Source organism: Colobus angolensis, unplaced genomic scaffold (assembly GCF_000951035.1).
Source record: "Colobus angolensis palliatus isolate OR3802 unplaced genomic scaffold, Cang.pa_1.0 Scaffold7, whole genome shotgun sequence".
In the NCBI taxonomy this organism is placed as follows: Eukaryota; Metazoa; Chordata; class Mammalia; order Primates; family Cercopithecidae; genus Colobus; species Colobus angolensis.
In genome coordinates, this window is record NW_012120709.1 from 1,545,658 (window position 1) to 1,570,069 (window position 24,412).

The window sequence follows — 24,412 nt, forward strand, 5'->3', positions numbered from 1 at the left end:
TCTTTCTTTCTTTCTTTCTTCTTTCTGCAGCTATTGTGAAAGTGGTTGGGTTCTTGATTTAATTCTCAGCTTGATCACTGTTGGTGTATAGGAGAGCTACTGATTTGTGTACGTTACTTCTGTATCTTGAAAGTTCGCTGAATTCATTTATCAGTTCTAGGAGCTTTTTGGATGAGTATTTAGGGTTTTCTAGGTGTATGATTATATCATCATCAAACAGAAACAGTTTGAGTTTCTCTTTACTAATTTGGATGCCCTTTATTTCTTCCTCTTGTCTGATTGCTCTGGATAGGACTTCCAGTACTGTGTTGAATAGAAGTGGTGAAAGTGGGCATCCTTGTCTTGTTCCAGTTCTCAGGGGAATGCTTTCATCTTTTCCCCACTCAGTATAAAGTTGGCAGTGGGTTTGTCATAGATGCTTTTATTACATTAAAGTATGTCCCTTCTATGTCAACTTTGCTGAGGGTTTTAATCATAGAGGGATGCTAGATTTTGTCAAATGCTTTTTCTGCATCTATTGAGATAATCTGCAATTTTTATTTTTAATTTTGTTTATGCGGTGTATCGCATGTATTGACTTGCATATGTTAAACCATTCCTGTATCACTGGTATGAAACCCACTTGATCATGGTGGATTACCTTTTTGATATGTTGTTGGATTTGGTTAGCTAGTACTTTGTTGAGGACTTTTGCACCAGGGATATTGGTCTGTAGTTTTTGTTGTTGTTTTTGCTATGTCCTTTTCCAGTTTTGGCATTAGGGTGATACTGGCTTTATTGAACGATTTAGGTAGGATTCTCTCTTTCTCTATCTTGTGGAATAGTGTCAGTAGGATTGATATCAATTCTTCTTTGAATGTCTGATAGAATTCAGCTGTGAATCCATCTGGTCCTGGACTTTTTGTTGCAAATTTTTAAAATTGCCATTTCAATCTTGATGCTTGTTATGGGTCTGTTCAGAGTTTCTATTTCTTCCTGGTTTAATCTAGGAGGGCTGTATATTTCCAGGAATTTATCCATATCTTCTAGGTTTTCTAGCTTATGCATGTAAGGGTGTTCATAGTACCCTTGAATGGCCTTTTGTATTTCTGTGGTATTGGTTGTAACATCTCCTGTTTCATTTCTAATTCAGCTTATTTGGATCTTCTCTCTTCTTTTCTTGATTAATCTCAGAATGACCTATTAATTTTATTTATCTTTTCAAAGAACCAGCTTTTTATTTCATTTATCTTTTGTATTGTTTGTTTGTTTGTTTCCATTTCATTTAACTCTACTCCACCTTTGTTCTTTCTTTTCCTCTGCTAGGTTTGGGTTTGGTTTGTTCTTATTTTTCTGCTTCCTTGAGGTGTGACCTGAGTTTGTGTATTTGTGCTCTTTCAGACTTTTCAAAGTAGACGTTTAAGGCTATGAACTTTCCTCTTAGAACCACCTTTGCTGTATCTGAGAGGTTTTGATAGGTTGTTTCACTATTATCAATCAGTTGAAAGAATTTTTAAATTTCCATCTTGATTTCATTGTTGACCCAGTGATCATTCAGGAGCAGGTTATTTAATTTCCATGTATTTGCATGGTTTTGAGGGTTCCTTTTGGAGTTGATTTCCAATTTTATTCCACTGTGGTCTGAGTGAATACCTGACACTTGATTTACATTTCCTATCATATGGTCTATTTTGGAGAATGTTCCATGTGTTGATGAATAGAATGTATATTCTTCAGTTGTTAGGTAGAGTGTTCTGCAAATATTGGTTAAGTTCCTTTGTTGTGGAGTATAGTTTAATTCCATTGTTTCTTTGTTGACTTTCTGTCTTGATGACCTGTCTAGTGCTGTCAGTGTGGTATTGAAGTCCTCCACTATTATTATGTTGCTGTCTGTATCATTTCTTAGGCCTAGTGGTAATTGTTTTATACATTTGGGAGCTCCAGCATTAGGTGCTTATATATTTAGGATTGTGATATTTTCCTGTTGGACAAGTCCTTTTATCATTATATAGTGTCCCTCTTTTTTTTTTTAACTGCTATTGCTTTAAAGTTTGTTTTGTCTGATATAGGAATAGCTACTCCTGCTCACTTTTGGTGTCCATTCACATGGAATATCTTTTTTCATCCCTTTACCTTAAGTTTATGTGAGTCCTTATGTATTAGGTGAGTCTCTTGAAGACAGTAGATACTTAGTTGGTGAATTCTTATCCATTCTGCCACCCTGTATCTTTTAAGTGGAGAATTTAGGCCATTTATATTTAATATTAGTATTGCGACGTGAGTTACTATTCTATTCATCATGCTGTTTGCTGCCTGAATGTCTTCTTATTTTTTTTCATTGTGTTATTGTTTTATAGGTCCTATGAGATTTATGCTTTAAGGAGGTTCTATTTTGGTGTATTTTGAAGATTTGTTTCAAGATTTAGAGCAGGTTTTAGCAATTCTTGTAGTGCTGGCTTGGTAGTGGTGAATTCTCTTGGCATTTGTTTGTCTGCAAAAGACTGTATCTTTCCTTCATTTATGAAGCTTAATTTCACTGGATACAAAATTCTTGGCTGATTATTTTGTTTAAGGAGGTTAAAGATAGGACCCCAATCCCTTCTAGCTTGTAGGGTTTCTGCTGAGAAATCTGCTGTTAATCTGATAGGTTTTCCTTTACAGGTTACCTGATGCCTTTGCCTCATGGTTCTTAAGATTCTTTCCTTCATTTTGACTTTAGATAACCTGATGACTATGTGCTTAGGCAATGATCTTTTAGTCATAAATTTCCCAGGTCTTCTTTCAGTTTCTTGTGTTTGGATATCTAGATCTCTAGCAAGGCCAGTGAAGTTTTCTTCAGTTATTTCCTCAAATATATATTCCTAACTTTTATATTTCTCTTCTCCTTCAGGAATACTAATTATTCTTAGGTTTGGTCATTTAACACAATCCCAAACTTCTTGGAAGCTTTGTTCATTTTTTAAGGATTCTTTTTTCTAGTCTTTGTTGGATTGGGTTAATTCAAAAGCCTTGTCTTTGAGCTCTGAAGTTCTTTCTTCTATTTGTTCAATTCTATTGCTGAGACTTTCCAGTGTATTTTGCATTTCTCAAAGTGTGTCCTTCATTTCCAGAAGATGTGATTGTTTTTTATTCATGCTATCCATTTCTATGGAGATTTTTCCATTCATATCATGTAACATTTTAAAAAATTTATTTGAGCTGGTATTCACCTTTCTTTGGTGCCTCCTTTAGTAGCATAATAATCAACCTTCTGAATTCTTTTTCTGGCAATTCAGAGATTTCTTCTTGATTTGGATCCATTGCTGGTGTGATCTTTTAGTGGTGTTAAAGAACCTTGTTTTGTCATATTACCAGAATTGTTTTTTCTGGTTCCGTCTCATTTGCGTAGACTATATCAGAGGGATCATCTGAGGTTCAAGAGCTGCTGTTCAGATTCTTTCATCCTATGGGGTGCTCCCTAGATGTGGGTGCTCAGGAATGTGGCTTCCTGAGAGCCAAACTGCAGTGATTGCTATTTCTCTTCTGGATCTAGTTGCCCAGTGGAGCTACCAGGCTCTGGGCTGGCAGTGGGGAGTGTCTGCAAAGAGTCCTGTGATGTGATCCATCTTCAGATCTCTTAGCTTTGGATACCATCACCTGCTCCAGTGAAGGTAGCAGGGGGGCAATGTGGACTCTGTGAGTGTCCTTGGTTGTATTTTTGATTATTGTATTAATAGTTTTGTGTTGGTTGGCTTCCAGCCAGGAGGTGGCACTTTTAAGGAAGCATCAGCTGCAGTAGTATAGGGAGGATATAAGCTTGCCCTAGAATGGCCTGGATAAGTTTCTCAGTTGGTGGGTAGGGCCATAGAGCTTTGAAAAGATTATGTCCTTTGTTTTCAGCTACCAGGGCAAGTAGAGAAAGACCATCAGGTGGGGGCAAGGCTAGGCATGTTTGAGCTTCGACTCTCCTTGGGCAGAAATTGCTGCAGCTGCTGTAGGAGATGGGGGTGTGCTTCTCAGGCCAATGAATTCCCAAGGGGATTAAGGTTGCCTGAGCCAGACTGAGGACTTGCCCCAGGCACCAGGCATCCCCACTAGGAAAGCAAGCAGGGCTTTCAGGTTTCGCACCTCTCCACCTGCCACAACCTTGGTGCTGTGTCTGCACTCCTGGTTCACTTCTCCCCTAGATTCTGTCCAGGAAATTTGGTGTTCAGTCAAAATTGTTACAAAATTCAGCTAGAGGTTTCCTTCTCTCTGTGGTCTTTCCCCAGTTTCACTGGCAGCCTTCCCCAAGGACGGCTGTGAGACAAAGTCAGAAATGGCTTCCCTGGGGACTGAGAGTGTCCACAGAGCTCTTCCCATTGCTTCCTCTCTAAGTTCATCTTAGAGAGGAAGCAATTTCACGCAGCTGTCTAAGTTCATCTCAGCTCCAGGTAAGGTCTAATCCTTCTCCTGTGATCTGGACCTTCAGGTTCCCCAGTGAGGATATGTGTTCAGGGGCAGACAAGTATATCAATAAGTCATTTCTTTCTATTGCTGACAGTATGCCATTTTATGAATATGTCAGTTTGTCAATCCATTCACCCATTGATAAACATAAGGATTGTTTCAAATTTTTTGCAATGACAAATAAAGCTCCTATAAGCATTTGTGTACAAACTTTTGTATGGACACATCCTTCTTTTCTCTTGGATAAATCCCTAGAAGTAGAATAACAAAACTGTATGGTAAATATGTGTTTAACTTTTTAAGGAACTGCCAAACTGCTTTCTAAAGTAGCATACCAGTTTACATTTTCATTAGTAGCATATGAGACTTCCAGTTGCTCTATACCTTGTTTATGTCTCTAAAAGTCAGATTTGGTTCTTTTTTACATCTTTAATGTCTTTTATATTTTGAACATATAGAAAGAAATTATAATAACTGTTTTAAAGGTCTTGTCACTAATTCTCACATTTTCAGTTCTGCTGCAATTGGCTGATTTTTCTCCTTATTTTAGGTTGTATTTCCCTGCATCTTCGTGTGGCTGGTAATCTTTCATTAAATTCCAGACATTATAAATTTTACCTTGATGGGTGCTGCATATTTTATATTTTCATAAATACTTTTAAGTTTTATTCTGGGACATAGTTGAGTTTCTTAGAGACTGTTTGATCCATTTGGGCTTTCTGGTAAAGAATGTTAGGTGGGATGAGAGCTATGTTTAGTCTAGGGCTAAATACTCCCCACTACTGCAAGCTCTTTCCAAAAAATCTACCTAAAATGAATTGTGAGATTTCTCAGTCTAGGTAGTGGCACTATTTTAAGCCCTGTGTGAATGCTGTTACTATTTCCTCTAATCCTTTTGAATGATTCTTTTCCCATCCTTGGGTAGTATCTTTGCCCACATCTACTGATCAATACTCTGCTCATTACTTGAGGGGAAACTGCTGCCGATTTTCAGAGTTTTCTTTCTGCAAACCTCTTATGTCTCCTACACCCTGTGCTATGAACTATGGCCACCTTGGTTCCTCACAATACTCTCAGCTCCATCTGTTCAATTCAAGTATCAAATACTATAGATGCACTATAATTTGTTTAATAATTTCCCTATTGTTAGATATTTGGATAGCTTCTGTTGTTGTTGTCTTATTAATTACAGCAAAGACTATCTTAATATATGTATATTAACAGACTCTTGCAAATACAATCATACCATAGGGCAATGATTAGCAAGAAAGTTACTAGCTAAATGGGTATGTACCTGCTTAATTATGACAGATAATACTAAATTATCTTCTAGAAGCTTGCATCAACTTACACTTCATGAAAAGCATATGAAAATGACTTTTGGTCCATATTCCTGCCAGCAATGGATATATCAAACTTGAGATTTTTGCCAATCTGATAGGTTAAAAAATTGGTATCTCATTGTTGTTTTAATTTGCATTTCTTTAGTTATGAGTGAAGCCTAGCAGCTCTTTACATGTTTGTTGTCTGATCTCCCCATTTCCACCCAGATAATGTGCTGAACAGATGACTCCAAGGCACAGACTTCCCTTATAACAACTTGCAGTCTCTATTCTAACTGATGGCTCATCTCTCTCAGCCACACACATACAGTCTTCTTGGATTTCCTAATTTCTTGAGATCTTTAGAACTAAGTCCTATGCCTTCACTCTAGAAACCAGTGACATTGTCCTTCTAAATGAATGTGTCAATCACTATCACAGTACAAACTATTGCAATTACCAATTTCAGGTGGGTACAAGGAAGCAAAGTTTCTCTATGTTTGTCTCAAGTGATAGGCCTTTTGAATATCTAAAAATCAGCAATGCAGCAGATCTCCAGTCTTCTGAGTCAGTGGAGCTTATAATAGTGATGACCACAATTACTGTTATCATCACTAAAAATCCAATACAAGTCTAAGCCTCGTCATGTCAAATCATTTAGAATTTTGGTGGTTTTCTGGCCCAGTGGTTAAAGAGATTGACAGAGAAGAACTCTGAACGTCATCAGTCCTGAATCCATGACAGTATGACTTTAGCCTGTATGAAAGTTCTAGAATCAGCACCTGCTTAGCCTCAAAGCTATAGCTACACTCACTAAGATGGAAGAAGGTGATGGGATCCTGGAACAAGGGAAGCAAGATTGGATTCAATGGCTCTTAAGACCCTTTCTGATTTTAACATTAGATAAACCTGCTCTGTCATGAGCTACTCATAGCCATACTGTTTCTCCCATCACCTTCCAGATCTGCAACAAATCCCTGGGATTCAAGAACTGCCAATTTCTACTGAAATATTTCAAGACTATCCTTTCTCCTCAGGGTATATCCCAGCTACACCTTGTTTCCTGTAGAAAAGTCTTCAGATTGGCTCCTTATTCCAGTTCTATCTAAGATATAGCTTTCCAGGGGCCTCTGACTAATCACATTATGTCCATCTTCAATTTTGTGTCACACCTGGAAGCCCTCTTTTCACAGGGAAGAAAGTAAAAATTCGTTTCATGGGAGACAGCCACAAAGTTTAACATATGTCCAGCATTTTTTCCTTGGGTCCTCATGGCATTACTTAAATATTACCATAAGTGCATTGACTCAAGAATAATAACAACAGCTGCTACATGCCAGGCACTGTTTTAGTCACTTTATGCGCATTATCTTTTTACTTTTACCTGATCCTTGTAAAATAGGCATTAATAACTAATTTTAATTCAGGGCAAGTCAGAATAATTTAAACTAAGTCAAAGCCACACAGTTATAAAATGGCAGGGCCAGGTATTTTGGATTCAGAAAACTGTGCTCTATCTATTATGCTGCAGTATCTGCTCTGTGTATAGCACTATGAATTTTTGAAAAACACATTATTTCCTTGACTTCGTGAAGGTTTAATTTTGCTTGCGGGGGATGAAGTTGACTTTGATGGAAAATTAAACAACAGTGCAAGATTACATTGCTGAAGAGATTAGGCGTAGAATGATTGTGGCAGCTGCTCGGTTTATAGAAGAGAGCAGAATGCCTAAAGGAGGCTTTGTGGGAGACCTAAGACTTCAGCTGCTCTTAAAAGATGTATTTTGGGGAATTTTTTAGATATTTAGAGAATTTGCTGGAATTTATTCAGAGAATTATAAGGTGGAAGAGAGGTAATTGAGAAGATTGCTTATGGGATGAAATAGGGACTATGTTTACACACACAAACACTCACACATGCACACACTTACATACTCAGCCAAGTCACTGCACATAGCAAAGCGTCTCCTCACTGGTCAGACATTGAGCCCAATTGGAAAATGTGCACAGCATTTGGGGGTTAATTCATTGTAGTTTACTCATTCTTTCAAAGATACTCATAAGCCAGGCCCCGAATGATGCCAATGGGCACGCTCAATGAGAAACAAACTGGGCTCTGTGTATAATCTGTGATGGATGTGCACAGTAGGACCGGAACTACTTATTCCAGTATTTGTAAAGAGGATGTTTTTCTGGTTCATCTTCCCACCTACTTCTCAGCCAGGGTAGTTTGTACACTAGGTCAAGGCCGGGAGTTCAGGCTTTTCCAAACACTACAACCAGACTATACCTCCTCAAAGAATTGTGAGATCCCAGACACGGATCACTAATCATAGAATATTATCCCTGGGAAGGCCATTATAAATCATTAAACTAGAAGACTTCAGCTCCTCTTTGGAACCCTTCAAGAGCCCCTGTGGTTGGAAGGTTAAATGAGTATGGCAAATCCAGGGCATTGTCAGCTCTTCATCCCTACTTTGGCAAAAGTAGTTCAGCTTTTATTTACTTAATTTATTTGTCTGCTTCACAAAACACATTTCTGTAAACTTAAAAACAAAGTTTGCAGAGAGCTAGTTTGGCCCTATTTTTCATGTAGTGGATGAAGACCAAGTCCCAAAGAGGTGAAGAGACAGCCCAAGCTGGTTACTTAATATCTAAGCAGGATCTAGGCCTCCTATTTCCTTGTAATCACGTTTGAAGGTGGATCACATTACACTATCTTTGGAATTACATTTTTGGCACTGACAATGTTACCAGGAGATCATTGACACAAAATTTAGATTCAAAGGGAAATTTTGCTTTATTGTCTTCCTCCTCTCCTCTTTTTATTCTTTCTCCTTCTCTTCTTCCTTCTCCTTCTTTTGACTTTTATTACAGAGTAGCATGGGCATCAGTTCATCCTAAAATTACTTTTCTCCTTCCTTCACTCTACTGCTCCTCCTCTTGTCATTGTTGTCATCCAATATACAGAGTGTCATTAAGAGGGCATTGGGGGCAATAATTAATAGCCTACCAACCAAAAACAGTCCAGGACCAGACAGATTCACAGCCAAATTCTACCAGAGGTACAAAGAGGAGCTGGTACTATTCCTTCTGAAACTATTCCAACCGATAAAAAAAGAGGGAATCCTTCCTAACTCATTTTATGAAGCCAGCGTCATCCTGATATGAAAGCCTGGCAGAGACACAGTAAAAAAAGAGAATTTTAGACCAATATTCCTGATGAACATCAGTGCAAAAGTCCTCAATAAAATACTGGCAAACCGAATCCAGCAGCACATCAAAAAACTCATCCACCAAGATCCAGTCAGCTTCATCCCTGGGATGCAAGGCTGGTTCAACATATGCAAATCAATAAATGTAATCCATGACATAAACAGAAACAACGACAAAAACCACATGATAATCTCAATAGATGCAGAAAAGGCCTTTGACAAAATTCAACACACCTTCATGCTAAAAACTCTCAATAAACTAGGTATTGATAGAACGTATCTCAAAATAATAAGAGCTATTTATGACAAACCCACAACCAATATCATACTGGATGGGCAAAAACTGGAAGCATTCCCTTTGAAAACTGGCACAAGACAAGGATGCCCTCTCTCACCACTCCTATTCAACATAGTGTTGGAAGTTCTGGTCAGGGCAATTAGGCAAGAGAAAGAAATAAAGGGTGTTCAATTAGGAAAAGAGGAAGTCAAATTGTCTCTGTTTGCAGATGACATGATTGTACATTTAGAAAACCCCATTGTCTCAGTCCAATATCTCCTTAAGCTGATAAGCAACTTCAGCAAAGTCTCAGGATACAAAATCGATGTGCAAAAATCACAATAAAAAAATCCTATAAACCAATAACAGACACACAGATAGCCAAATCATGAGTGAACTCCCATTCTAATTGCTACAAAGAGAATAAGATACCTAGGAATCCAACTTACAAGGAATGTGAAGGACCTCTTCAAAGACAACTGCAAACCACTGCTCAACAAAATAAGAGGATACAAACAAATGGAAGAACATTCCATGCTCATGGATAGGAAGAATCAATATTGTGAAAATGACCATACTGCTCAAGGTAATTTATACATTCAATGCCTTCCCCATCAAGCTGTCAATGACTTTCTTCATAGAATTGGAAAAAACTACTTTAAAGTTCATATGGAACCAAAAAAGAGCCTGCATAGCCAAGACAGTCCTAAGCCAAAAGAACAAAGCTGGAGACATCACATTACCTGACTTCAAACTATACTACAAGGCCACTTAACCAAAACAGCATGGTACTGATACCAAAACAGATATATAGGCCAAGGGAACACAACAGAGACCTCAGAAATAATACCTCACATCTACAACCATCTGACAAACCTGACAAAAACAAGAAATGGGGAAAGGATTCCCTATTTGATAAATGGTGTTGGGAAAACTGGCTAGCCATATGTAGAAAGCTGAAATTGGATCCCTTCCTTACACCTTACAAAAAAATTAATTCAAGATGGATTAGAGACTTAAATGTTAGACTGAAAACCATAAAAGCCCTAGAAGAAAACCTAGGCAATATCATTCAGGACATAGGCATGGGCAAAATCTTCGTGACTAAAACACCAAAAGCAATGGCAACAAAAGCCAAAATAGACAAATGGGATCTAATTAAACTAAAGAGCTTCTGCACAGCAAAAGAAACTACCATCAGAGTGAACAGGCAACCTACAGAATGGGAGAAATTTTTTTGCAACTTTTCAAAAGAAGACATTTATGCAGCCAACAGACACATGAAAAAATGCCCAACATCACTGTCCATCAGAGAAATGCAAATCAGAACCACAATGAGATACCATCTCATGCCAGTTAGAATGGTGATCATTAAAAAGTCAGGAAACAACAGATGCTGGAGAGGATGTGGAGAAATAAGAAAGCTTTTACACTGTTGGTGGGACTGTAAATTAGTTCAACCATTGTGGAAGATAGTGTGGTGATTCCTCAAGGATCTAGAACTAGAAATACCATTTGACCCAGCAGTCCCATTACTGGGTATACACCCAAAGGATTATAAATCATGCTATTATAAAGACATATGCACACTTATGTTTACTGCGACACTATTCACAATAGCAAAGACTTGGAACTAACCCAAATGTCCTTCAATGAGAGGCTGGATTAAGAAAATGTGGCACATACACACCATGGAATACTATGCAGCCATAAAAAAGGATGAGTTCATGTCCTTTGTAGGGACACGGATGAAGTTGGAAACCATAATTCTCAGCAAACTATCACAAAGACGGAAAACTAAACACCGCATATTCTCACTCATTGGTGGGAATTGAACAATGAGAACACTTGGACACAGGAAGGGGAACATTACACACTGGGGCCTGTCAGGGAGTGCGGGGCTGAGGGAGGCATAACATTAGGAGAAATACCTAATGTAAATGACGAGTTAATGGGTGCAGTAAACCAACATGGCACATGTATACCTGTGTAACAAACCCGCACATTGTGCACATATACTCTAGAACTTAAAGTATAATTAAAAAAAAAAAAAAAACAAGAAGGCATTGGGAAATTAGAGATTGACTGTATTGGTTAATGGCAAAATGGTAAGCTTGACTCCTCCCAAAGATTTAGAACTTTCCAACATTCCAACAATTTAGGCAGCGCCTTTCCTTTCTTCTTCCACATCCTACTTTTGCCAGGGCTTGCCCCACCTCCAGCCCGAGCCCCCTTGCCCTCAACTACTTGAATCAATAATTAAGCCCCTGCAGCCAGAAAGTCGAAATGCCTGAAAATTGTAGTCTGCAGTGCTACAGATGGAAGTTCAAAGCCTTCCTACCTGTTGAGACCTGAGCCCAGGTTCTCAATTGCTGATGAAGTCAGCAATGTTTATGGCAAATGCAGTAAGTGAAACAATAGCCTCCAGGTTGTAATACAGGCCTTGGCAGGCATGTGACAGAGAAGGTTTGTTATATGCTTAAGGATGTGTTGAAAACTCCATTAACTGAAAGCAGGGGGGTGTTGGCGGGAGGGGTGGGGAGGGAGTGGGGCAGAGGTGGCTAGGCAACACTTCGTATTCTTTTTTGAGTTTAACTACTGATGGTGCTCTAGTATGTGACTGCTGGATGTTCACTGCAAAGAACTGATATCACTAAACATCGGGGGTTCTAATTGCATTCAGAGCCCTTCAACTAAATAAAAATTTCCAGAATATCTACTATATTTGCATCATAACACTTTTTTGAAAACACTATATTGTAAAAATCAGGAATTTAGTGTCTTAGTATTTTTGATTTGGTTTAGGAAACAAGATTAACACACCAGAAATAATTGGAACCTAATTTATGTAGTTTTGGAAGTTATTTGGTTTTATGATTGAAATTTTATGCCTATTCACAAACTGCTCTTATTTTCAATTCAATTTAACAAGGCTTTATTGTGTACCTAGTTTTTGCTAAGTACTGTACAGTGCAGTGTAACATCATGAGCATAAGTTTAAAATCAGACCTAGTTTCAAATTCTGACCCTGCTATTTACTAGTTGCAAGATTTTTAAGAAACTTCTAGAATCACTGTCTCCTACATAATAACTTTCATCTTTTAGGATTTTGTTAAAACTGTATCTTAATGTATGAAAGTCACCTAGTACAGTGCTTAGTAGACATTGGATGAATGATGCCTTTGTTATTCTAGGCATTGTGAAGACTACAGAAATGAGCAAGAGATAATCCCTGCTTTTAAAGAGTTCATTATATAATTATAAACAACAACGCCAGAGCTGAGTAAAGGTGACCCAGGACATTTTGCAACTTAAATTTAATTTGAATTTGGTTCTCCATTTACTTTTGAGGCTAGCAAGTTTTGTACTTCTGTTTTGTGATGTAAAACCATAGCAACAACCAAGGGGCAAACTCCAAATTTCAACACCTTTCTTGTTACTACTACTAGATCTAGCATATATGGGATGGCAGAAGAATGTGTGACTCAGGATAAATGGAAATAAAGCTCAGCTGACCTTTCATCATTCTCTACATTTTAAACTAGGACATCTACTTTTCACAGGACTCTTAGTGAAAATGACAGGAATTGACTCAAAGTAGCTTTAGCCAAGTATTGCATATAGCAGAGCATAACCTCTAATTGAAGAAAGAGCTTCCAGGTTAGTCCAACATGGGTCATATGGTTGTCATTGAGCCAATTCTTCTAGCTACAAGGATGTTGGTCTCTAACTGGCCAGGTCTGGGTCAAGTGCTTTTCCTTTTGCTGTTGTTGATTGGCCAAAACCAATGATCATCTCACTGAGTCTATTCTGCCTGGTGAACTACATGTTCTCTTGGAGAGCTGAAACTCCTGGAGGAGAAATCAGCTTCTTGAGACCCTCTAAAACCTCACTGATTCTCCAAATTTCAGTGAGGTCACTAGCCTTAGGGAGATTTTGTTGTACCAAGACTACTACTTTGGAGGAGGCTATAAACTTGAGTAGTCCATCCCACTCCATTACACAATTATTTGGGAGAGACCTAATTTCATTGACTGCTTACTCTGGGAAGATGAGCTTGTTCCCTTGAGCCAAAAGTCAAATGTGCCATTATTAACACTAGACAGAAGAGAAATGTCACAAACAACCAAATGCCTCCATGCTCCTGCATAAGCCAATGCATCACAGGCACAGTAACCTCCTGCAGCTTTCTTATCGCTATGAGCTAGATCTTGTCTGTTCTCATCACCAGCACCACACCAAATCATTCTCAATGGGCGTTCACTATTTTCCTGCTACCAGGGACAGTCACCTATATAGCATGATTTCAAAGGTTACAAGAAAATTCCCTCTCCCTTCCCCAAACTATCCAAGTCACCCAATAATATCATCTGAAAGTCATACCCTCAATGTCCTTTTTAGAGATTTTCTTGAGAATGAGTCCTATTAGAGCACTAGGCTGAGTTAAAAAAAAAAAAGTTCCTCGTGTTCTCATTGACACTAACTAACTGCAGCCAATGTTGGATGACTCTCTTCACTTTGGAGAATCTATTTTCTCAACTGTCAAACCAGAAATGTGGAGAGGACATACAAGATCCCTTAAAAGTAACTAAATTAACTTCCTGGCACACAGCAGGTATTTGATGAGGGTTGATTGGTCTTTGCTTCTCCTTTCCTTCTCCCACCTTCACATTTTGTGATTCAGTGTCTGATTGACTTCTTGGCCTATTCACTCATTATCAGGAAAAATAAAGTAGAAAATGGGATCTGAGATGATGAAATTTTGATCTGGAAGAGGGAAGAGGTAAAAGCATAAATATATTTTGGGTTACTGTCAAATAATGACATCTTTTATTTTAAACACTTCACCTAAGCCTGGTAAAGATGCTAGAGGCCAGTACACAGCAATTGGAAGTCAACACTTTCAGGTATATTCATGAGCCACTCTCACCCTGATCCCAGGATCCTCCTTTTATAACCTGTCCCTATAAATAGCCAGGGCTTTCAAAAGTAAATTTCTCTGGACATATGAGAGACAGAGGAGTGAGGGAGGGAAGGAGGAAAGAAAGAAGAATTTAGAGCTCCTTGGAGAACCAAAAACAAGGGCTAAGAAGAAAACAGGGAACAGGAGGAGCAAGAACTAGAGTATGTGTGTGTGTGTGTGTGTGTGTGTGTGTGTGTGTGTGTGAGAGAGAGAGAGAGAGAGAGAGAGAGGAGAGAGAGAGAGAGCACCTAAGAGCAAGTAGTCAATACTGAGAGAGAGTAGTGAATTATGGGAGACTACCATGGGCAAATTCCCGATAGTTCAGAAGCTAAAGAATAATTTAAGAAGGGAGATGACTAATGTTCAATTTAAAATTGTTTTTGTTGGCTCTTTAGTTGGGATATTAGAATCATAATTATGGTATTCACAAATGTTTCTGTGTTTAAGGAGTTTATTTTATTTTGCTTTTGTCTTCTAATTAAAGAAAGGGCATGAGGTTTGTTTCCGGATTATTCTAGTTTGAAACAAAGAGAGTACTTTGGAGGCAACATAAATCCCCCAAGAATTGGCAGAAATATGTTAAAAGCCTTTGAACTTCTACAAGACATGAAGTCGTCATTCCAATAAATTTTGTGTGGGTTTTAAGTGGTTAGGTGATCCCAACTGACATTTGGGTTACACATGTAAGGCACCCAGGATAGAGTACACGCTAGGTGTGCCTAGGAGGTGACCTAGCTTAAGTGCTGCCTGGATGCATGGTGTGCCCAAAGAATGGCTACAGATTCCAGTCTAGCCCAAAGACTAGACTTGCCTAGACACTTAGTCTCCTTCCTGATTAAAGTGGACAGCCTTGCCTGTCTCTATTCCCACAAAGAAACTTCAGATTTTAAAACATTTTTCATCTTTTTTCAGGTGCTTATGTTTTGCAAAAATGGAGACTGGAACCAGGCTACAGTGATTCTCTCCTAACCTGGCTAGCAGTGCACCTGGTACATGTATAGCAGATGCATCTGACAGCAATAACTTATGCATACCCTGAAAATGACCCTATGGTCCAAGCAGAATGTGTGTTCGGAGTTATGAGCTAAGGAATCTGGAGTAGCCAACCTGGAGATTTAGTCTTTATCTATGAAGGACATTCAAACTCCTGACCCATTCCTTGGAACACAGGCTGTGCCGGAGATCAATGCCCTTTGTTTTGAGTTAAATGAGGGTTGCTAGGTGAAGGTTGCTAGGTAGAGGGAGATAAGTGAAAATACTACACAAACTGCGTGATTTTTACAAATGGTAGTGGTTCTCCTGCCCACTCCACAGCCACTGAATGGCCCCATATATAAGTCCACAATAAACCCCATGTCTTGTTTGCTGGCTCCTGGTCTCTTCTGAAGCCTCTTGGACATGGGACATGGTGCCATCCCTATTGGAGTCAATAGGGGTCTGGCATAACAGTACATAGTGTAGATTAATTAATGTAGTTTGATGGGCCTGAGTCATCATTGGCAACTGTCTGCGAGTGAGGAGGCACCTAACTGCTGCTGCACTGCCAGGTTTGGGTTCTAGTGTCTGGGTGACTTCCCCTTCCAGCATTTCCATATTCCCACACTTACTGACATTTACCCAGGTCAACCAGTTCTCAGACTGGGCTCTTTTCACTATAGCTAGCTGCATCCTGAACTACAATGTTTCACTGTAAGCAATGAATATAAATCAGATAGTGCAAGGAAAGTAGAAACCATGGTGGGAATTCAAATCTATGAGAAAGAAACCACTCTCTTGAGGAAGGTAGAAATGAAGACTGAGAAAAGATAAGTGGATGAACAAACCTCAATAGCTTCTTCGACTCACCCTTCTTGCAAAAGGGCTCCAATGTCCCTAAAATGATATTGCAGGGTATGCAATGATTCCCTTTCCTTCCTCCACCATCGTTCCCAATCTTGCATGTGTTCCTGTAGTTGACCCTGCCATAATGCTCTCCCTCCTCCATTTAGGCCCTCTAAGCCTTCTTCACTCTTCAAGGCTATAGGCTTTCCAGCCAAGATTGTAAGTTCCACTGGGGCAGAGCCCTATCTGCCTCGTTAACTGAATATCCAGTGCCTAGCAGGGCTCTCCACAGATATTTTAAAAGTTTAGGTAGTGAGGAAAGAAGGAAGGAAGGATGGGAGAGACGGAGGGAGGGAGGGAGGAAGAAAGGAAGGAAGGAAGGAAGGAAGGGAAGGAGGGAGGGAGGGAAGGAACCGTACTGGCCCAAACTATCTCTGCCTTCACTAAACAATTGTATTTATAGTCACTTCCTAATGGTAGAACTGAAGGCTTCCCACTGTTACCTGTGTGTGACAACACCTTGAAGGCAGAGAATTATACTTCACTATTTAATACTCTCCCAGTTCCTGTTAGGTCCTTAGTAAATACTCAAGTGACAGAATGGCTTGTTTAGAGACCTCAGTTATGGGCTGTGCACAGGCCCAGTGTTCTCAGCACTCAGTATTGCTGCTCTTTGTTAATTACAACCAGTCTGACTGTCCACTCCCAGCAACCCCACGAAACAAAACAGGACCCTTGGACCTGCCGGGGAGAAACACAGCCAAATTCTACACCTCATGCCCCTCTGTGGAAACAACTCACAATGACTTTTACTGTCTGAATGACACTGCCTGCCTAAAACTTCAGGCTCAATATTAATATTTTCACGGTTATTATCATTATTTTTTAAATACAATCAAATAGGGATTTTATTAGTTTCAAGGGGAAGACATTGCCATATTCATAGTACTCAAGATGTAGCTACTGGTTAAAGATCATCTGGCTTCTCCTCACAATCCCAGTGACCTGGAGATTACTTTAAATGCCCTAAACCTGGTTCCTTATTTCTAAAACAAGCTGTAGAGAGGACAAGGAGAAGCTCTCTCTTCCCTAGCCCTTTTGCTGGCGCAGACCCTCTACACTTTGAGCTCCCCTGACTTGTTATGGGCCCTGGAGACCTCATTCCTTACCTGCCCAGGTAATTAAAATAATTTTCCAGTACCACACTCTGTTATTCACTCCTTTTACAGGCTATTGCTCATGGGTTTCTAATAGTTACCTCTGGACTCTTAACTTGGAGAACTGTCCAGACTCTATTTTCAGGTATATTGGGCTCAGATCTTGCATGTCTCCAGGATTTGCAAATCTGAATTTTGGATGCCTTCACCCCACCACTCTCCAGTTTCCAAGAACACATCCCCTTCCTCAGTCCCACATTGTGGGGAACTTCATATGGAGCAAGTATTGGACCCCAATTACCCAGGGGAGGAAAATACAGGCAAGTGTTGTTAAAATGTAAGGTTTGATCTATCAGGGGTGGAAGAAGTGGTTCCACCGATATGAGTTGGTTCCATCTTACCTAGCTGCTTCAAACTGTCCAGGCAGCTCTGGCCAAATGTACCCCATAAAAGGGGTCCAGTGCCCTGGTGGTCTACATCTGTCCATTTCCAATACTGATTCTGTTTGCCTTCTGCATGTTCCAACTCACTGTGTTATTTTCTTATTCCTCATTTTTAGTCTCACCCTAATCTTCGCATTTGGCCCCTGACTCTGCTTTGGCTATAACTGTGACTCCTCTCAGCAAAGCTTCTGGTCTTGCCTCGGTTTTGACTCAGGTTGCCTGCGGCCTCCCTGGGCCCTGGCCTCCTTCTCCCCATCCACTGTCCTGATAGCCATGGTCTACTGGACCTGCCCTGAGAGATGGAAGGTCCAGTCAGAATGAGGGTCTTTCCAATAAAAGATTCCAGGGTTTTCTGAAGCCCAGGTTCAAATGAAGGTCCAAAAGTATAGTTCTGATAAAGAGAATCCTATCAGTTTAAGACCTCAGGGGACAGATTGGACACAATGAAAGAAGGAATGGAAGGAGCAGTTAGGAGGAAGGTGGAGATTATCTGCTTGATGAGAAAGGAGGAAAGAACAGAATTACTGCTACTTGTTGGTGCGCCTATATTTTATTTTTTACCCAGAAAATTAACACAAAGGTGATTTTTAGAAAGAATTTCTTGGTTATAACATAATAGAAACAGTGGATTTGACAACTCCAAACTGACAAAAGTTGTAGGCACTTGAGCCTGAGCCCAAAGAAATAGTAGGGAGAAATCCTATGGCCTTTCTATTTCTTCCTGCCTCCTTCTCTCCTTCTGCCACCTGTCAGCAATGAAGGGTGGGGACCGTGGGAGGCTGTTTTTCGAGAACTGCACATACTTTATCAGGTTGTCTGAAAATCTCAGAGGAACTGTCACTTGTTCAGTATCATATAATAAGATACTGTAGAATTGTGACTTTTTTTTCTTGCTTTAAATGCTGGAGAGAGCTAGCATAGGTTTGTAGGGCAACTACCACCTTATTCAGAATCAGCATAGCAACAACAAGGTGCTGAGGCCAGCCAGTACATGCAGTCAGTTTCTTTTGTTTGCTGTTAAGGGTCCCTCTCATATGTTGGTGCCAAGTAGGTCTTTGTCCAATTTGGATGTTGCATGGATTATCTCTGTGGGCAATGGGGTACTGTGCTTGCAAATGTATTTGTGTGAAATTGGGGACAGAGCCTGCTGCTGTGATTTGTAGTCAGTTGCTAAGACAAATTTGATATTGGAGCAATAACACACTCCATTGGCCCAACCATCCTTAAACAGACTCTATTACATCAACATGCTGAAGTTACTTAAAAGGGTCTACTTAAAAGGGGTAGGAGAGCTGCCAGGGGAAGGCTGATTGACTGTCTGACTAGCATGGCCTGGAAAGACAGTGACTTGATAAAGGGCTAAGGTTCTGGTTCTCAGCCTTGACCAGAAGAGCATCTATTCATTCAGCAGCTTCTGCCACCCATGCCAGGCACTTTCACACACAATTTTATTTAAACTTGACTGCAAACCTGTAAAGTGAGTATTATTAGCTCCAACTTACATGATACTCGGAAGGTCAGGCAGCTTGCTTCAAAATCCATAGCTAATACCTGGTAGAGCTTGGATTCAAACAAACGCCTTTTCACTCCAAAGCTGGTGTGCTTAATTACTACACAATTTTCCTATCCTTACAGAAACCAAAATTGGAGCAATTAATATACTCAGAGATGACTAGACTTTTGGTGGAAGACAAGAATTACAGAACTCACAGGAGACTGCTGAGTAAGATGCATGGCTCATTTCTTTAACTCTCTAGCGAGCAAAATACCAGTGGCCCCTAGCAGTGGTGAGAGATTCCGGGAGCTGAGTCGGGAATCAGGATGTTATTTGGTGTGCAGGAATGAGAAGATAGTGAAACTCTCTGAACTCTATCATTTAGAGTTTTAATGGCAATTCCATTATATAAGTATGATTGATTAAATCATTGACCATTGGTGATTGATTCAATTTCCAGCTCCTCTCACCTCCCTGGAGGTGAGAGGGTAGGGACTGAAAATTCTAGCCCTCTAATTCTGCCTTGGTCTTTCTGGCAACCAGCTCCCATACTGAGGCTATCTAGGGATTCTTAGCCATCTCATTAGCAAAAAGACACTCCTATTACTGTGGAGATTCTAAGGGCCTTAGAAGCTCTTATGTCAGGAACCCAGAATAAAATCCAACTATTTATTTCTTATTATGTTACAATATCACTATTGTATCATGATAGCACAATGGGACTTATATTCTAGTGGAGAAGAGACAGACAATAAATAAGTGGATGAGTAAATTACATATTATGTTAGAAGATGAGAAGTGCCGTAAAACAATAAAAATGTAGAGCGGTGTCTCAGATTGGGTTCACCCCAAAGAAGATCCTGAGACAAGGGCTTTGGTGCAATTGGCTTATTAGGAGATGATCCCAGAAAGCAAACATAAAGGAGAAGAGAAATAGAGGCAGGAAAGGGAGAAAAGCCAGTTAATTGTTTGTTAATGAGCAAGGAGTTCAATGCTTCTGGAGATTCACTGAAAAATAGTGTAAAAATAGTGTAAAATAGTGTAAGAATTCCCAGCCCTGAGGGCTGGGAAATCTAGGTTATTTATCCACAAACTCCATCCCCCATTAGCTGAGGGGTACCTCTAAGGACATCAAATCCTCTCCTCTTCAGAACTGCCCCCAGTAGGCCTTGCAATCTTCAGTGGTAGAGAAAACCCTCAGAAAGTGAAACAGAAATGTGAGATGCCTAATGCAGAAAGCTGTCAACTTGTGAGGAACTGTTCACCATAGCCACAAGTGATAGCCAAGGATGGGCTGAAGGATTATGGGCAGGATATCAACAGTGTCTACTCCAGCAGGGTAAAGGAGATCAGCAGTGCAAAGAGCTAGAAGGCTTGTTGCAGTTTTAAATTGGGTGGTCAAGATGGACTGATTAAGTAGATGACATTTGTACAAAGACTCAAAGTCTGTGTATTTTGGAGGAAAGCATTTCAGGGTAGAGCAAATAGCAGTGCCAAGACCCTAAGCTGGGATCCTGGAGCGTTTAATGCTTAGCAAAGAGGCTGAAGTGATTGGAGTCCAGTGATCAAGGACAACAGAACTAAGACCTAAGAGTTGGAAGGATTTCACAGGCCTAGAGCATGATAGACCATGGAAGACATCATGAAGATGTTGGCTTCCACTCTAAGTGAAATGGGAAGGAGTCAAAGAATTCTGAGACCTGCATTGCTGTAATTCTCTGGCAAAGCTAGTTGATGCTTTCTGGGGCTGACCTGCATTGTTATGGGTTCTGGAGCTCTACCACAATAAAAACAGAAATGAGAGGCCAGACAGCTCTCTCAGATAGTCCAGCCTGGGTACATGGAACAAAAGCAGATGTGGCCTTCCTTTCCTAAGAATACCTAGTGAGTTCTATTGATTGGAAACTTAGCTATTAGGTTCACTATCTTTGAGAACTTTTCATGTTGGCAAGTCACTAACTTAGAGAGTTGAACACTGGGCTTGGGGGGGGGATTTCATCTCGGTTATCATCTACATTGTTTTTTTGACTTTATGTTTTCAGAATTAGAACAATTTACTCCTCATCCTTACAGTATCCTAGTGAGGAAGGTCTACTTTTACATCCTCAGTTTATAGATAAGGAACTCCAAACTTAGTAAAGATCACATTCAATTAGCAAGTGGCGTTATAAGTTCTGTAGATTCCAGTTATAACCTATAGTTTCCAAACTACATTAGAATATCTTGAAAGTCATCAGGATTGGTATTCAAATGACAAAGGGGGGCCATTTACAAGTAAATACACACACACTACATACACACATGTGTATACATAATTTTCTATTTTCATATCTTCAGTTAAGCATATGGTTGTTCCTAAAATATAAGTGTGCAATTGTTTCTATTTGTGTAAACAGGGTTACTTCTTAGAACACCAAGCAAAGGTAAGAAATTGTATCAAGAACAGGACGGACTGATCAACATTAGTAGTCATACCTAACAATCGAGTAGAAAAGGGATTGAATGGGTAAATAGTGCCAGTGGTCACATACCATCATTAAATAAAAAATAGGTTCAACATTGTGTTCCAAGAAGATAAATTAACCAAATGCCCTCAGGAGAAAAGATAAGTATGTAGATGTTATCTCTCATCTCATAGAAGATAAAAAATGCTTGATAGATTCCATTAAAGTATAAGAAAATACTAATAAAGAGTATAAACATATTTATAATGCTATCAAAACTATATATTGCGATGGTGGAACATTTGATTTGGTAACAATGGCCATGTAAGACTTAATGTATTGTTTCATGGCAAGACATAAGTTACAAAACAATAGAATCTATGTCAAAGTGTGGACCTTAAAATAGTGCAGTGATGTAATCTCAGCTCACTGCAACCTTTGCTTCCCGGGTTCAAGCGATTCTCTGCCTCAGCCTCCTGAGTAGCTGGGATTACAGGCACGTGTCACAATGCCTGGCTAATTTTTGTATTTTTAGTAGAGATGGGGTTTCACCATGTTGGTCAAGCTGGTCTCGAACTCCCGACCTCATGATCCGCCTGCCTCAGCCTCCCAAAGTGCTGGGATTACAGGCGTGAGCCTTTGTTCCTGGCCAGTAAGTTAAATTTAATAAGGAAAAAGGCAGCTCAGTTTGTTGAACAGTGGCTTGGATTTGAATCGCCTTGGGAGAAGCAGCAAAATCCTGAGAGTCAGGAAATAAGCCAGATCCTATAAGCTTGGGTGGCCTGAAAAGGTTTTTTTTTTTTTTTTCCCTTTATATCTAGAAAGATTTCTACAACCTTGGGAAGGTGTCAAAATATGTTATTGACATGCTGGAAAAGCAGCCAGATAAATAGGAATGACATATATAAGTATAGAAATAAGGAAGAAATTGATGAAACCCTAAGTATTGATTCTTTAGAGCAGGATTAAATATTAGTGCTCTATGTTCTGTGATAATTGTATTTTTATATAGTTTATTTTGCTGCTTATGGGACTTGAAGTGTTTAAATAAATTGATCATATTAAATTTACATCTGTTGCTGAAACACTTTAAAGGAATTAAGTTTGTAATCATTGTTAATGGTGTAAAAGTCAAATAAAATAAGGAAACAAGTCTCTAAAATACTTTATTTAGAAAGAAAGAATTGCAATTCAGGGCATACATACAGACTGGGTGGACTTCGATATGTCTGACAAAGTAAGAGAAGGTTAGAGGTTTTGTTTTAAAAAGAGAAATGTTACGTACCACTCTTTGAGAAAGTTCATTGGCACTAGTACAGTTTTGGGAGCTGACAAGCTCTGACTAGTAAGTGACATTGTGGGCAAAAGTTTTCTTGGAGTTGTAGCAGATTGTTTCAGTAGCTATTAGATAAAACTGGTTTCAGGTTACAGCAGGTAGTTTCAGCAGCCAGGCTTGCAGACAATTGCATTTTTGGAGGAATGCTTTGTGTGCCGAGTGCTTTTTCCCTCCGGCTTCTCAACTTTGTTTTAGTTGGGTATGGCAAAATGGCCCAATTCATATGATCAACTTTTGCAATGTTTTAAGAAAAAATGTTTTGTTCATGTATTTTATAAACACACACACACATATGTATACCCACATATATGTGTGTGTGTATATACATTATATTATGCAATTATAAATTGATCATTAAAGTAGGTACTCTTCACCAATGGAAATGCTTCAGACATTAAAGAATTTCTTGAGCACTGAGTTTTCCTGGGAATAGCTGGCACACTGCACAAACATTCTTCTGTCAGAGTTACAGTTAGAAGTTTATCAATGTCAAATATTAAGTGGGAATAGTTCATTTATACAGGATAATTTCTAGGAGGTCCTTGTCACCAGAGACCATTGTTTTAATACTTCCCCTGTAATCACTGATTATTACTTAAAGCAAATGGGCATTCAAATGAGGTATTGGAGTATACTTTCTTCCAGACTGAGTCTCCCAGACTACCTGAAAATCTATGGTATGAGTTGACTCTTGACATTCTCTTTCCTCCAGTCTCCAATGGAAGCATCTTCTCTCTGCTGGGGCTGGATCTGATATCTGGGTTGCATTGGACTGAGATCCTTTTATTTAGCATCTTCTGGGAAGTCAGTAGCCTGAGTTATACTGTACTCCTTATCTAAGGACCACGTGGCAGAGAAATAGTTTGTGAGTAAGGAAGAGGAGATTAGTTGTGGAAACAGATACTTACTCCTTTTCATTAATAGTTGCTATATTGTATTTCTCTTTTGATCACTTTTCATGCTCTGGCCAAAATCACTGACTTATCCAAATGAACTCTCTGGCCACTCAATTTTCTGCCACTCATCAATAAAAATTTCCTTATTTTTAAAAACTATCACAGGTATTTCATATCCTAGAATCTTCATAGTAAATTTTTCTGTGATTAGTCCTAGCCCCACATTTTAATCTCTCTTTTCTGAACTTCTATGGCACATACGATTGAGACCACACCATTGAGCAGTTACTCAAACACTAGTTCTCTGGAATCCTCAAGGGAGGGTTATTTTGACCCACAAGGGAACCCCTTAGGATTAAGTTATTTGTTTAGCTGAGCTTTGCAGCTCCTTAAGAGTTAAACTCAATAAGAATACTGAACCCATTTGGGTTTGCTGCAATAAGATCTCATTGGTAGCAAATATTTAGGCTTCAGTGCTTCAAACTCTGCAGAGCACTTCTCTGTAGACCTGTGCTTTAGAATCACCTGAGGCCACTTATTAAAATGTGAATTCCTGGGCCCACCCCACAGGCACTGAATTTTAACTTCTGGGGACTGAGCCTAGGAATCTAAGTTTTCAACAAACTCTACAGGTGAT